Consider the following 14,508-nt stretch of genomic DNA (forward strand, 5'->3'; position numbering starts at 1 on the left):
TTCCCCAAAGCTGGTGTGCTTTCTGCCCCTCTCTGTGTGTCTGTGGGATCCTCTGTGCTCCTGTGGGAGTCTGACCCTGCTGGATTGGAACAGGGCTCCCAGCCTCCCTGATATTGGCATGAGGGAAGCTTTCAGGGTCAAACTGGACTTGCATATTCTCCATTCCCTTCAATTCTACTTTTTTCTTTTTTTCAGAGTCGCCTCTCTTATGAATGATGAGTTTGTTGTGATTGAGAACTGCCCAGCAGCACAGCCACGCTCTCTTCCTGTGACACAGAGCACACAAATGTAAGGATTGGAGATCTTGTTTGTGACTTGTTATTGTTTTGATAAACCTAAAGCTTTAGTCTACCATCATATACATGAACTAAATTTTTGAACGTGGAAATCCCTGTTAGCATCTCCATTGGATTAGGAAATTAATCTTGTTAAAGCCTATGATGTTGTGTTTCCTGTATGTCTAAATTAAGGTAAAAATGCAATCTGGCCCATTGGACCAGAATGTAGAGTTGAAAAAGAAAGCATGGCTGGGGTGAAGGGAGTTTCTGCAAATCTCTATTCTCAGCACCTGGGTAGGAAGTAACAAAGCTGGAGGTGAGTGGAATGTGCATCACTTGAAAATCTGCCATAAGGATCAGTGCTCCTGTGATACTGGCAGTTGCTATTAGACACTGGTAACACCATCACAAATGTACCCAAGCTGCACATTCAGACCTAAACAATGCTGCCTGTGTGGGCAAACTAAAAGAAAGAACACTTTTCATTCTAGTATTTCAATTCTGTACAAACATTAAACATACTCTTACTTTTCTCAAAGAGGAAGAATTTAAAAAGAGCTATTAAGCATTTGGATAAGCAGAAGTCTTGGTAGCTTATTGGTCAGAATGCAGCTCTCTGGAGACTGGCATGCTAGAATGAAGTCTTTTCTTGCTCTGCCTGAAGCTGTTTGGCTTAAGAAGGGAGAACTGCCATCAGTACTAAATGTCCAAGAGGTGCCTCTCTGGCTCTGCTAAACATCTGGGATGCAGGGATGCATAGAAGCACCTGTTGAAACAGTGAAGGAAACACAGCTCTAAGTGCATTCTGCTTTCCCATCCCCCTGTAATGCTCCTGAGGAATTTTATCTTACACAGAGAGAACTCCTGCTCCATCAGCTGTTTCCTCCTCCCCCACCCCCATGAGAGCTCCATCCACTCAAAGACCAAGTTTAACCCTGAATGACTTATCCAATCTCACAGCAAGACCGGGCTGATGTGAAAATAAACCCACTAGATCTGAAGACTTCCACTTAAATACTTGCTCTTGCTATAAGTATTAGATCACAAGTCCTAACTAAGGCAACATTCTTTACAAAGTTGCTGATTCAGGGTTGCATAAGTGACAAAAATATAGGAGGTACCAAAAACATAGTCTATAAGATTTCCAATAAAAATATCCAGAAATATTATTTTACACAGCATACAATATCACAAGTGCCAGAGAAGCTTTATGATTCATTGCCATCTTCCACCAAATTTAATTTGAGATATTGATGGCATGGACAATTACTTCAAAGTCAATTCTCCAAATCATTCATCTTTTTCTCCAGTGCACTCACTGCTTGTCATTTTCTTTTGCCATTCTTATACCTCCAGTTTGCCTGATGGAAGCTGTCTGTGGTTTGTAATGCAAACCAAATGTTCCTTCTCTGTTTCATTTTTTTTTCCCCAAGCTTTATTTTTCCAGCTTTAAATCTTAAAAGCCCAAACTCAGCCTGTCTTCTGCAAACAAAATACATGATCTGAGCTGTGGCCATTTGGTTCAAATTTTTGGTTGGATATTAAACCAAGCATTTACAAGATACAAATAATTTGGTATAGCTCCCAGATTGAATGTGTATGCTCTGCTGTTAACCAGGCAGTAGGAAAGACAGGACTTTGCTAGCAAGAACAAGATGAGTTTTACATTACCAAGTGCTAGCAGCATCCTCTTTTAATCTAGATCTTGCATCCTAATTTAATCTAGATCTTGTGATCTTACTCAGATTCATTACTGCGCTGTACTCATAGCACTGAACTCTTGCAGATGTCCAGGGCTTCCCCACAGTAGGAAGAGATAAAGATTTAAAAGTTTTCTAATAAAGAGTAAGAAACTCTCAGAGAGTTGAATTTAAAAATTATAATTAAAAACCCTTATGGTAAAATAAAAATTCAAAAGGAGGAACTTACAACAGCAAGGCAGACAAACCTGACTCCTGCAGAAGGCTGTTCCTCTTCATGGGCCTGGCAAAAAAAGACAGAGTGAATAATTGAAAACACACTCTCCTGGTGCCACGTGACTCAGTTTCAGTAATTGTGCTCAGTACATTGGAACGGAGCTATTGTTTCCTAATTGAAGAAAATGTCAGCAAGGCTAGATAAACAAAAGCAATGGGATGCAGTATTGGGGAGACTGTTTCCAGCAGGCTCCCAGCTACCCGGAGATGGCAGGACCATTTAAGGAGTTCGTGTCATTTGTTTTCCCCTGTCACTCTCTGGTCCAAGGATTGATGGGGTTCAGGCATGTTAAACCCACCTGAGGAGAGTTGGGGCAACAGCAGAGTCTGTGCTAATCCGGTGAAGGTTTTCTGTTGCAGGCTGAGATGGCAAGCATGTTTCTCATATTTTTCAGCTGATATTTTAACATTAAGCTAGTAAGAATTTCATAGACAAATTCTGATCCAGGAGCAAAATATAATAGATGCCACTTTCTGGTGCCAGACCCCTGTATTGTTCACCATGGACACAATCTCTTTAACCTACCAGTTCTTAAATACTTTCCACTTTATGGGCTAGACTGCAACTTTGTGATCCCATCATTTGTGATCAAGGACTCAGGAAATTGTTTATCACAAAAATCATGTCAATCCCCACCTGTTCATCCTCAGTTGTGCTCAGACAGACAGACAGATAGCAATCTTGCTGCAGAAACCTGCTTGCTCTGAATGAATTTGTGTGATAAGATTCATAAGGTGTTTGTTAATTTGAAAAAAATCCATAAAAGAAAGCATTGTATCTGAAACAGTTAATGCTAGTTTATTGAAATAGTCAGGCCTCTTTAGAGTGTTCTCACAAACAATAAATCTCATGCTTTTCAGGAAAATGTATGCATAAACCTGGCCCTGTCTGGTCTTGGAAATGGTCAACATGAGAGTGCTTAGAACCTGCTGCCCTCTGTCTTCTGTGTCTTGAAGGTTCTGATTTCATTGCTCTGTCACTAACCTTGCAAAAGATGGAGAGGAAATACAGAAGATGTTTAAAATATTGCAAGATAAGGGCTGATGTTTAGTGATCCTATGGCTTCTAGGTAAAACATGGCTGTAAAGACAAATGTGACCCATGAGAATGATTCCCATACTGGGAGAAAAAGGGAAGATGAAATCTCTGCTCTGTACAGTGTCTACAGAAGTCCTGGAAAACTCTGTTCTTGATAATACAGTTGTAGGCATTCTGTGTTTTAAATGTTTATCAAGAGAATTTGACATTGTTTTCCTAACATCTAAGTTTTTGGGATATTAGTTCCCAAAGAAACTAATTTCAAAGGAAATCTCTAAAGGAGACAGTTTTTACCTGACTCAGTAGTTAACAAATGACACAGAACATAACCCAACTCTTTCAGAAGAACCAAACTTTGGCACTGAGCAGTGATCCAACAATTATGAGGTAGCTTTCCTGGAAAGGAGGAGAAATAGGGAGCTGACTTTGCATTTTGGGAAGAGTTTGTCACCGTATTTGAAGAGAGAGGACAGTGGCCTTGTACATAAAATGGGGTTTTTTATGTAGTGCTAGTACTGTAAAAGAGAAATATCAACAAGGAAGCAAAGCCACAGACTGTTTACCACTTTACTGTCTTTCACTACAACACACACATGCTTTTGTTTAGCAATAGAGAACTCATTCACACAAAATCTCAACAGTCCCTGAGTTCTGATCCAAGCTGATTGAGCTGGAAGCTCAAAAGCATTGGAAAGCTTGCTTTATTTCTTCCCATTGTCACATGCTTTTGCATTTCCTGACTATGGGCTGAATAATGTAGTCCCTAAGCCACTGGGAGTTTTGTTCGTTCCAAGTCTGGACTTCTGCCAGGGCCAGAAGCAGAAACATAAATATCACAAGGAGGGGCTGTTTTTTCATGTTGCTTTACTCTAACCTTTTGCAGTTTTTTCCATCTCCTCTGTACAGTAATTGTTCAGTGCCCAGTGGTGAACAGAAAAACAGGTTTTTAGAAGCCATGAGGAAAAGGAAAGAGAGAGAGAACCTCTACTGTGCCTGCTTGTTGCATTAATGGTATGCTTTGATATTGGATACTATGGTCAATCTTCATTACTTAGCTCAAAGTTATTGTAGCAGGAAAAGGGTAATGAACACTGATCAGAGACTGGAATTTTGTATTAAATATTGAAATTATGTGGACTCTTCTATGGAGAAAGGAGCTTCATTGATAAAAGTTTATGAGATAATAGGAAATACAAGGCAAATCAGTGTGGTTTCTTTACTTCCTTCTCATGTGAGGGACAGGAAAAGAATGTGGTAAAATAAAGAGTGTTCAAACAAATAAAAGGAAATACTTCAAATCTAAAGCATAATGAACATGTGGAACAAGAAGGCAGCAGAAATCACAAACACTTTGAAGTTAGGTGTTTTGTCTTTGATTTCAATCAGAGATTTCACCCCAAGAGGGGAGTGGATGGAAATATGTATCTGTAGATAAGGGGAATAGCATGCAGAAGGGGCAGCAACTCCTGGTCCAGAATGAAAGTTGAAGAATGCAGTTCACAGGGAGAGTGATAATCCTGCCATGGGATAGTTACCATGAAATGGAACAACTCTTCTGATGTCTAGAGTTAGTGTCTATTGCCTGTGGGTAAAGGAAAGAGAAGAGCCACTGAACTTATTAGTTATTAGTTATGGCAATTCTTCTCTTTTGCATGACTAAAATCAGGATGTGTCTGGAACTATAGCAGATTCAGGAGATGATCCCTCTTTTCTCCAAATTATTTTCCATACACACAGGTTTGGATTTTAGAGGACAACTATGTAGACTATTCAGTACTAAATATTTTGCCTGTTGCTACTGGTGATAACCTTTTCCAAAAAGGAATGTATAAATTTAAACAGGACATTAGTACTGGGCAAAGCAGATCTAAGTCCTGATCTCCACCCAACCCCAAATACAGCTTGTGTCAATATGAAAGAAAGCCAATAGTTTGGAGTGTTCAAGTTTTTGTCCCATCCTTACATTGTTCAGCAAACTGATAATTTACTTTTGCCTTAAACACAGCCACAATTTTCACATTTGCCATATTCCAGACTACAGTTACTTTGCACAGGACAATCCACCCTCTCGTTGCTGCTAAACCAGGCTGGATTAGTCATCTCTGTCTTTGGTTTCATGACTTTCACACAGCTCTTCCATCCATGAAAACACAGCTACTTGGCATGTTGAATCACCATATTAGCTCAGCTAATCCAGTATCATTCTCCAGCAGTAACTGATAACAATTGTTTTAAAGGGATTAACTATTAAAAAAAAAAATCAAGTCAAGATAGATCTTTCTTTCAGGAAGAGTTTCTGAGTACCTTGATGGTAGAGTAGACTGGCACTATGAGGTTTTGTGTATTATCCCAAAATGCTTGGACATATCGTGATAAGATATGATTTGATATGATGATATGATTGATATGATATGATATGATATGATATGATATGATATGATATGATAGTCTTGTTTTAGCAGAACTTACAGCTACCTCATCTTCAGTAAGTATTGCATAAGATCAAATTAGGTAGATTTCTTTTTAATTCCTTACATTACTTAGTACCTAACTTTTGCCAGGAAGCACAAAGATATTTTTTCCCTTCTACACATGGAATGAATCCTGTGTAATAGAACTGTAATTTATCCATTTCTGGCTCCCATTAAGCTTTTGATTTCAAGAGTATCCACAGGCAATGAGTTTCATGTGTTACATATAAATGTACTTCCTTGTAATTGTTTGAAATTTGTTTCCTCTAAGATTGGTTCAATTCTTGTACTAGGAATAATATTCTGATCTTCACATCTCCATGGAATCCTTTCCTCCTTGATCTCTGTACTAATGTCATTCTCTATCTTCTGCATACTTTTATCTTTTTTCTTCTGCCCCTCCTTCCAGCTTCATGCTGCTTTCATATGTTTGGAACTCCTCCTTTTGCTTCAGATCCTTTTTAAAAAAATTCACTTCCTTTTGTGAACTTTATTACCTGACTATTTTATGATGGTATCCAGCTCTGCAACCTCCTAGACTAATTTCAAACGAATTGCTTTCCTGTGAATTAATAAAGGTTCCTTGACCTTGTCTTGCCAGAAATATTTGTGTTTCATGACTTGCACTCCCACTCTGTGATTACTAACCTCTCTTGTTGCAGTGCCCCAGAGATGAGCAGTAAAATGCTGCTTGTATAGTTCTGTGCAAGAGGGTCTAATACTAAGTGTACACCCATAAAAAGTATTTTTACCTCATCTTGAGAACATATCCTTGAGCTCCATGAAGAGTATGTTACTTTATGCATACAATGCTTTGCTTATAGACAAAGTAGCCCATGTGATTTACATAAATTATTGTGTTAAAAGTGTGTGATTGAAAAAGTACAGCACTATGAGTGTAAAGCTTGTTGGCTGTAGCCATGGAGGGGTGCATGAGGTAAGAATGGTACCTTTTCAGCTGAGTGGTGTGGGCTGTATTGTTATTTTGATATTTTTATAGTGTGTACATAGACTATGTGTGACATTATGCTGGGCTTTGAGAAACATTAAATATTTATGTTTCAGCTATGAAGTTGCTAAAAATCTGGTACTGAAAGAAAGGTCCTTTTTTTTTTTTTTAAAGCATTAACCAATACACAGGTTATAACTTAATGCAGCACCAGAGTAGTAAAAGCATTATGTGAGCTCTCCTGTATGGTGTCACTCAAATTTAAACAAATATTTTAAAAAGTTATGACTTTACCTCGTCTTTCCACATAATGCTCCTTTTTCATCTGAGTTAGTATTTCCTTTAATTTATTGTTCCCTAAACCCTAGGCAGACATAAAGGGCCCTTTAAGCTGAATGAAAGGAGAATTATCAATAGCTAAACTATGATTTATAAGGAAAAAAAAAACATAAACAGCAAAAGAAAACTGAATTGACTCTACCTATGAAAATGATATGAAAATTTTGTCTGTATTTTTCATTAGTTCAGTTAAAAGGTGTATTTAGGCCTGCCCTTTTTTTTAATCTGTTACTGTGAATCCATATTGGTTTTTGTCATCTTTTTTGCTGCTGCCTTCTTTACTCCTTGAACAGCCAGATGTGAATGAATGGAAGTACTGAAAAGGGGAATATACTTAGTCCACCCTAGAACCAGTGGCAGAATTTGCTCCATATTTCACACTCTGGTCCAGGCACCACTTGCTCCAGCAGTCTGATCTCAGGCTCACCAGAGTCAGGGGCTCGTTATCCTTTAGCATTTCACAGATGACATGCATGGTTCTCTCTGGGTAGCTGGGTTTGTTGGTTTGGGTTGGGTTTTTTGTGAGGGTTTTTGAGGGGGAGAAGGTATTGCAGTGTTGTTATGGTTTGGTTTGGGATCTTTTGTATGTTTGTTTGTTTCTTTGTTTTTTTCAGTTAGCATTGTCAGGGATTGGTGATGAATTATGCAAGCTCTTGGATATTTGTGTCTGAATAAAATGACTTTACCACATTTGTAGAGTTGTCATTTCAAGCACAAGGTTTAAGCTGTAGCTATTTCTGAGTATTTGTCATCCCTGGAGCTTGGCAGAGGCAAAGCTACTTAACACAGGCTGCTTCTTAAGTCTGCATTAGAAAAGTCTTGAGGACCCTTCACATTTCTACTCCTGCACCTTATCTCCAAGGCTGTGACAATCAGAATGAAGCTGAGCAGACAGGTTTGGTTTGTGGTGTTGAAGATAACAGTATAAAGTTCCAATGGCAGCTCTCTTGTTTTTTGGCAATACTTTGGCTTTTAACACTGGCTATAGTCACAGTGCACACCACATACATCACTCACTAACATTACCATTGACAGAAAAATGAGGGAAACAATATAATCTGTCACATAAATAGGTCCCTGGTAAGGCACAAAATATAATGCTCCTGGTGCTTCATGAGCTCTGATGATACTTTGGTCATAGGTGTGATGAATGGTGCTGGGGTCATCTGCAGCATCCCAACCAGTCTAGAATTTAGTGTCTGTTTCTAGGATTTCGTTTCTTCCACATTTTGTAATCAGCCTGTGCCTCCAGAGCAGTATCTCATCTTAAGTAGTCTAGAGCTAGTGCCTGAGACGTCTCAGCTGAGGATTCCTGATCTTGGGTTTTGATTTTTCTACAGAAACAGTTTTCAAGCCCAGAAGTTGTTGTTCTAATTAGCTAGTATGATTAACCTGCTGAAGAGAAAATGTTAACCTGTAATTCCTGTACTGATGAAAATAATTCCTACTCCAGCTAAAGCTTATCTTTTAAAATAAGCACCAAATCTAAGTATGAAGATATTATTAGAAAACTTGCTATACATTCAGATAGATTGTTACACTGCTTAGTTATCATTTCTTTTAAACATCACTGTGTCCTCATTTGCCTTTATTCTGTGCTGGCCCAAAAGAGCTTGACTATCCATGTAACTATCCATGATCACTTCCCCAGCATTTTTTATGAACATCAGAAGGAGGACCATGGAGTGAGAGATGTCATGCTATAAACTGGACTGTGGGACAGGTTTTCTGCCTCCAGACCTGGGGCTGACTTGTGAGCTGGCTCTCTGGAAAGGCTGGATACACACAGAGTTGGTGTGAAACAGCATTCTGAGGCTCAATACAATGCTGTCTACTAGAGCAGGCTTGGTGTACCTGGCCACTGAATGACCCCCACCCTGCAGCAGAGATGTGCTCAGGGAAGTCAAATTATCCTGTGTCCTCTAGTTATGTATGCTTATTTTTGATCCAGAGTATACCTAATAATGATTTCCATAAGAACTGATGGAAATCAATTTGTCTCAGTTGGATTTCCCAAAAGAAGCAGACTCTTCTGGGATTTAATTCCCAAGTAATTGTTCAAAATAGTGTTCCAAAACAAAAATATGACCAGCAATATTACTCAAGATTTTCTTTCTCTGATTCTTTTTTATTTCAACACCTTTTAAACTGATTATAAATTTCGTCTTTTTATTCATCAACTGAATCTTTAAAGATTTGGCTCAAATAACCCTCAACAATACCCAGACCTTTGAAGGTTGCATAAGCTGAGGGGTTTTTTTTTATTATTTCTGGCTTAAAGAAAGGACCCTAAATACATAAAATTGGAACAGAAAAATGTTAAGACTTTGACAATATCAGTTTAGGCTCAGCATTAATCTTGGGCAAAGAAGTAAACTACCCATAACTGAATCTTACCAACCACATCTAATGCACTATAAAGCAGTAAAAATCTGCCCCAGCTCATTTGTGACTGAGCACTCTAATTGAGTCTGGAGACCTCCTTCCAGCTCTGATAGTGACCTGCTAGTTTGACCCAAGGTTTGCTTTTCCTCACTTCTAAATCCTTGTCTTTATTAAAGAAAGGGTTATGGCCTTGTGGTCACCTTCTTTCCTGGGCTTGTGGGGTGAGAATTTCTCTTATGAAAAGTGCTGGAAGGTAACAAAATGTTTTGGGGTTTTTTTTTGTTTTTTTAATAGGAAAATGGACAAAATAATTAACTACTCTTAAAAAACAATAATAATTTACTGTTGTCAAGTAATGATATCCTTGCAACCCATCTCCTATTAAGCAGAATCTATTGCATACAAAGCTTATTCCATATGATAAGGCATGCAAGCTATCTCACAGGATGCAGTATGTGCCACGCTGTGATACAGAGAGCAGAAATATTATAACAGCAGGAGGCAAATAAAGCAGCAGATCACATCCAAGAGCACGGAGCTGTAAAAGTGACAAAGAGGCCACCCCTGTCAGGTCAGTCCTTCAGCATTAATTGAGGCAATCTGACATCCCCACAGCTTTTTATCATCTGTTCCCAGGGACAGTGGGGGAAGAGGGGAGTGTTTGTCCCCATCTCCACCCTGGGAGCAATCCCCCTGCAGAGGAGCAGCAGGGGCTGCTCCAGAGCCCTGCAGTGACTGCATGACCCAGGCTCTGCTGGCCAGGAGCTGCCCAAATTGGGCACCCCATCTCCAGCAAGGCAGGCTGCACTGGCAGGATGGACAGCACAGCACCCATACCCTGTGCTACACCAGCCTGCACCTCTTCCTGTGCGCTCACACGGTTTGAATCTGTTACTAATGAGGCACAAAATAAAGGATACTATTAAGTGAACCCTGCATTAATAGTGCTGGCAAGGTTTCAAGTCTACAGATGTTATTTATAATACATGACTAAACAAATACATATCCCCTTAGAGGCTCAGACTCAGGAGCAATTTACTGATTTCCTGTATAGGCTGGTTCATTCAGAGATTTGAGTAAATACTGCATTTGAACGTCTTGCTTGCATCTATGCTCTGGAGTGGTAGTAGATGATCACATTAATGTTTAACTTTGAAATAGTTTGAAAATTTGTTTTCAGATAATTAGTTCTCATAGAGGAATACATTTTTTTGTATTGCTTCTTTAAAGAAAAATAAAATATTGAAAGACTATAGCCTTCAGTTACACAGCACAGTGGAAATTAGTAGAAAGGTTACAGAAGATTCTGGGGAAAATGGACTAAGCTGAAGCTAAAAAAAAAATTAAACCCCATATCCTCTCGATTCCATCTGGTTTTGAAATTAATTAATCTTATTTATGAAATTTAATTGCCAATAAAATGTTTTGTGGTTTTAAAAATGTTTCTGAGTAATGAATCATTTGATCTGTGATTTTATTTCTTTTCTGCCTCTTATAATATTGCAGGTATACAGAGGCCTTCAAAACTGAAGAAAGCTGAAAACTCACAAAGGTTTCTGGTCCACTCTGCAGTGTTTTATATACATCAAAAGAAAGAGGATAAATATTTTACAGCAAACCAGAAGTGTCTTAAATTAAGGTACTTGCATGAAGAGGGTCTCTGTTTAATTCATAATGCTGATCATTGAACAATAATAATTTTCTTCAAATTTCTCAGACAAATTAAAGGCAAAGTAGTGATAACAGTGAATAGACAGACAAAAACGTATTTTGTGACATACCTCTTATCTTCTTATTCTTCTCTTTCAAATTCTGAAATTAAAGCAGTTGAAAATAATACATACTGACATGTCAAAAAGCTGACTGCATGATGCTTAAATAATTTGATATAAAAATATCACTTACCATTGACTTTGCAAAGTATCTTCTTATTTAAATCTGCTATTATTATGCCTTCTTGGATATTAAATACACAGCAGAGTCCATTCCCAGTGTGTTAAATACTTGAGAAAATAATAAATGCAGTGTAACTCCAGAGTGTTTGGATATTTGACTGTAACTCCTAAGCATTCAAAGTGACTGCTCAATGTAACAACTTTTCCTCTGCAGAAAATGCCTTGCTATTTGCCAGCAAATCTTTAATGCTTTAGATTGGGTATTTCCAACTACCGCCCTACTTGCTAGGCAGATGTGTATAAAAGAGATGTTATTTCACTGAATCAACCACTGAGATCGTAACCCTTTTCCTGTACCACAAACAGAAATATAAAACCTCAGACTTTCCTTCTGGACTTTTACTGACTTGTGTCTGTTGCAAGAAAGCAAAACACAACTAGTCCAAGCGCTAATATATGGAAAATGTGTTAAAATATTTTAGATCATCTCATTGCTTCTCATTCCTGCAGTTCATCGGTTAACTGGCTCCTTCTGTGTTTATGTAGTTGCATGGTACAAATACAACACCTAAACTTCTTGCCCAAAGTTGAAATGATTCATTTATTACTTTTTACGCCACCCCCAGGAAAAAAAAAAAAAAGGAAGAAAGAAAACACACAGTGCTCATTTAACCCAAGTGAGTGAAAACGTCTTTCATAAGGTCTGTAAGGGCTTTAGGAGGTTTTTCTTTGGTGAATAAAGTCTGTGTAGTGGAGGGAAGAGTTTTGTCTGAGGATGGCAGAATTTAGGCTACAGCAAATAGACAAACTAGGATCCCTTTGCTGCATCAAAATAAGATAATAGTAAAGGAGGTGCAAGTGTTACTTATATGGATCAATTGAGATGGAGGTATTGCTTTGAGTGCAGGCAGGATGAGAGGAGGTATTTTTGTGAGGGTAGTGCCTTGCTCTCCGGAATTGTATCAATATTTATTTAGTCCTTTAGTGAGGTAATTACCCTAAATAGATCATACATAAGCTTTACATTTTCTAGGTGCTTATAAATATTAGTTAACCACATTAATTATAACCACAATGGGGAAAGCATTAGCAGAACAATGAATGAGTGCCATAGCAAGAAGCAGAAAACAGGATTAAATGAAGACATTTATATGTGATAAGGCACTCTCCCATAGGATGCACCACCCTGATTTCTGATACAGCTGTGGATCCAGTCACTGTTAGACAGGACAGATTACAGGGGGTAACCCTTGTTCTCCCAACAGCTCTGGTGGGACAGTTTCTCTGCCTTCATTCATCATCCTCTAAAGATGGACATTAGAATTAATCAGGTTCTAGCCCTAACAGCTTGTTTCAGGACCACAGCTGGAATCAGCATGTCTAGACCAGAACTGACTTATTCCTGGCTCTCAGACCTGTGTGCATGCTACTATTCCATATGCTTCCTGTTAGAGAGGTAATAATGCCATTTCACAGCATAACTTCAGGTTTTCTTTCTTCCTCCCCTTTTTATTGTAATTAGACATTATTTTGCTTAAGTAAGAAAATGTCCTGCCCCTGCTCTGAAACAGATCAAACTTCCAGACAAACAAAATAAAGTTCACAAAGGAAACAGTTAAATTTTCTGACTGCCTTCACTGTCACAGAAAATGCTAAACACATTTGTAAGTTATATAAAACTGCATAAGTTCATATTTTCCTCTCCTGGATTCACAGCCCAGAACAGCAAAAGGACCTTGTGACATCTCTAGACTCTCAAGAGTTTAGTAATAAAAATAAAAATAATCCTCGGCAGAAAACAACACTCCACACCCTGCTACTGCTGACCAAATGAGTTTCCCATTTTCCTCACTTATCCTCAGACTAAACAATGTTAAATTTACAATTCTAACATCTATTTATAGCAGGCACTCTGCCCTGAAAACCACAGAGGTTGGCGTATATCATTGTCCTTAATCCACAGGTCAGCTTTCAACCTGGCATGTCACATCATTAGGAGAGAAATCTCATGCCCTAATTAATATCTAAGTAATTTATGCATTGAGGCATGATAAAGGCCCAAGGTGGGGGGGAGTGGGAATAGAAGGGGGTGCTCATCTGCTGTGAATTAACCTCTGAATTTAGTTTTTCGTGTTTACTGTGAATAGCAGCTGATAACGTTAACAGCACCCTGGGCTTCTGTCGGGAAATTCCTGTAGGTGCTGCAGGGGAGGGAATTCCCGGGGGTCTGGCAGTGCTGGTAATCCTGACAGCACACACTGAGGGAACTAAACTGGGAGTGTGCCTGCAGGAGGGGAAAATGGGCTAAAAAGCCATGGGGAGAGCAGGGGGTAACTGGTGTGAGACTGTGGAAGCAGCAGAGGGAAATTTGGGGGTGTAAGTGCAGGGGTTGAGGGGAAGGAAGGGATTAAAGGAGGAAAGAATTCAGGTTAGGGTGCTAGGCTGGATTTGAGCAAATGGCTAAAGGCTGAACACGGGGTGCTGGGTGTAGGTATCAGCTGAGCCTAAGATGGATAAGACCCAGCACTGGACTGGGCTCAGCACAGCAGGGAGGTTCTGTGAGGAGCTGATCCTTTCCATTTTTCTCTAGAGCAGCATGAAAATTACAATCAGGCCTTGTGCTCAAAAGAGGCTCATCCACAGTCTGTATGTGCCTTATTTCAGTAGACATGACAACAGGACAGATATGCTCCTGCTAACATTTTCTGCAAACTCAAGGACTGAGAAATAGAGAAATTGTTTAAAAAAAAAAAACCCTTAAGGACATCATAATTCTGGTACCTTTTAAATATCTTTCACTTTGTAGTTTATCAATGCCCCTAAATGCTATTTGATTTCTTTTTTCAGGTGATTCCCAGTTCTTTTCATATAAAGAAAACAAAATACTCTCATCTTAAGATGAAGAATACTTTGTTGATGTATTTGGTGGCATTGTTGTTCTTTCCAGTATTTTTCTTCAATCCATCTTTAATATAGCCTGACATTTTGTTTGCTTTTTTTGACCACTACTGTGCCCTGAGTAGAAGTTTCCATTAAGCTGTCTGCAGTAACGCCTAGATCTTTTCCTTGAGTGATTTTGCAAACCATCAAGTGTATATGAATAGTTCAAATTGTTCCTTTTAGTACACATTACCTCATGCTTGCCTGTACTAAATTTCAGCTACCATTTTTTTGGT

The sequence above is a fragment of the Oenanthe melanoleuca genome, chromosome 10, assembly GCF_029582105.1.
Source record: "Oenanthe melanoleuca isolate GR-GAL-2019-014 chromosome 10, OMel1.0, whole genome shotgun sequence".
NCBI lineage: Eukaryota > Metazoa > Chordata > Aves > Passeriformes > Muscicapidae > Oenanthe > Oenanthe melanoleuca.